We start from the raw sequence: 2,707 nt of genomic DNA on the forward strand, positions 1-2,707 counted from the left end.
TGTCTCCATTGGAAACTGTCCGTGATTGGTTGAAAATTTAAAAGGCGGGCCGTAGTAATGTTTATGTTACGATATCTCCCCTGTGTCAACGTCGCTATTCATATGCGTTACCTGCCACTGGTATCAATTGTTATTATATTAGCACGTTTTAACAATACCAATTCGTTGCCTGACTCAAAACCAACAGGATTTTCAGTATAGTTTTGTCCATCTTATGGTCAAAATACCTAAAGATATTCCATCATCAAAAAATACCAGCCAGCTCCCCGCTGGTGAAGTTGGACGATTTGTGCTGGGTTTCGACGGCAAAAGATTCAATATGGCGCTAGTAGTAGTAAAATATTCCAAACTGAACGTATTTGTAATATAAACAGCTTTACCAAGCCACTTTTCAGCGAGAAATTATTGACAGGATACGGTTTGAAAGTTCCTTCCGATAAAATAGAACAAGATAGCGCAACAGTTGGAACGGATTGGTTGCACCGAGCGCTACTGTGCTCAAATAGAAGACACCATTTATTAAACACACTGTGTCCATGGCCAGTCCCAGTTTGTACGTTTTTCTCTCCAATCATTGCCCAGGTTGTAGACCAACCTTAAAGTTTAGTTGTAATCCTGATCTGGCATTTTAGACCTTTTCAAAAAGGTGCCTTGTAAATTGTTACGAATTACCGACGCCGTCAGTTCTTGACAACAATAATCCCACTTGGGTAACATCATTTGTAGCAGCATGGGTGAGTTGTACATTAAAAAAACACAGACACCATTTATTTTGAAACCAATTATCTAATTGAGTCACATATTCTGTGAAATGTGTTCTGGTTATTTTGAATAAAAGTCCTGCAATGAATTAACTTAGTAATACGTTCTGTTTAGTTTGCTAAAGAAAACAATCCGAAACCACACGCAACATTTCCCACCACAATACAGTAGACTATCCCATTGACCTGAGATGAACCGGCGGGCGCCATGTTTGATTTCCCAAGCGGTCACGAAAACTCGACCCAAACACAGAATAAAGAAGGAAAAATACACAAGCATACACAAAACACACACAACTTAGGAGGATGAAAACTTAAGTCTGATTCATGTAACCGATGACCAGAATATAGTTGCCTTTGATACACAATCAAATCAAATTACGGAACGATAGTGAAAAAAAAAAAACGTGGTTCGTCCAAAACTAGCTTAAAACAAGCAGCTTTGATCAAAACTCCTTGCTTGTAACTTACAGGACAAAAGTACTGAATACACACACCAAACAATTTCAGAGACTTTGCATTTGATTTACAGTTGAAAACCCCGCTCCCAGCACAGGCACAAAGAGATGATTTGCATGAAAGTGCCCGCGAAGACAAAGGGGCGCTAATAAGGCTCTGTCATCTATGCCAACACCGCCTCATTATAGCTTCAAAACATCTCTTTTTCAGCGTGGAAACTCTGAATAAAGTGCTCATTTCATATTTTGACCGATATTTTCCGATCCTACCGATAAAATGAAACAAAAACTACTCCATTTGAAAGAGCAAAAGCCGCCCACCATCTTGGTTTTCGTATTTGTTTTTCTATCGGTGCGTTCAGGAATTATGGGAGAAAAAAGTATCGGTAAATAGGAACAGAATTTTAAATGTATCAGACATAAAAAACTACACAGTAGAAATTTATTTTAGAAAGTTTGAGCTTAGATAAGGGTATAAATGTTTGATTCCAACGTAAATGAGAAAAAAAAGTCGGTGGGGTTCAGAGTTCAGAGACTGAAAGTGACTTTTGCCACGTCCCGTGAAAGCGGGGATTTGAGCACTGTATTGCACTGACACTTTTTGAGTTTTACGTCGTTTCAAGGCTGACATTTTTATTTGTCATGTATATGCTTTTGTTAATTTATATCATAAACTAATCGATCATAATCTTGGGAAATACTTCTGCTGCTTTCTGTATATATGCCGTGCGGCACTTCAGACCCGCCTGTGGGTGTGGCCTATTAGCATAGCAACGAGAAGAATGGCCTAGCAACAGACCAGCGTGAATTACATGGTAATAAGATAGTTGAACTTGTTTCAGACAAGGAGGGTTGGGTCCCTTGTATTCCCGTTATTGCACGTACCCTAGTCTTGACATAAGATGTGTTTCATTGTATTTACCTGTCCTCTAGTGTATCTCCAATATGAAGTCTCTACCATGAATTGACCACAAAAGAACTATGTAATGTCTTTATAAATTATGCAAATAAGGTATTCATTAGAATAACGCACATTTTGGTATATGCACCTGGCCAAGGGATATCTTCACCTCCAACATGACTCTTTTTTCTAGTATTTAGGAACTGGTGCGTTTGCCCGTGTTTCTTAAGACTGGTACTTTACCAGTGTTTGTGTAGCATTTAGCAACAGGTATATCAACTTGCGTGTAGATAGTGTTTATAATAAAAACTGTTATTCACTTGTGTTTTTATTTAATTGTGCTTTGGAAATGTTTCCTGCACAAGATAGAAAATACTGTGACAAATCGAAAACATATAGCTGACTTATTCGGTGCATAGATGGTGTTCATTTATGCGTTCGCGATAGCGCTGTCTTTTTATGCCACCTCAACTGCAAAAAAAAAAAAGCATTTTTCATTTCAATGGCTTGTTTGCACCGAACCGCATAGTATCGACTTTCGAGGTATAACATCTTCAGGTAATAAGGTGACATATACGTTACTCCCT

The sequence above is a fragment of the Branchiostoma floridae genome, chromosome 9 (assembly GCF_000003815.2).
Source record: "Branchiostoma floridae strain S238N-H82 chromosome 9, Bfl_VNyyK, whole genome shotgun sequence".
NCBI classification, from domain to species: domain Eukaryota; kingdom Metazoa; phylum Chordata; class Leptocardii; order Amphioxiformes; family Branchiostomatidae; genus Branchiostoma; species Branchiostoma floridae.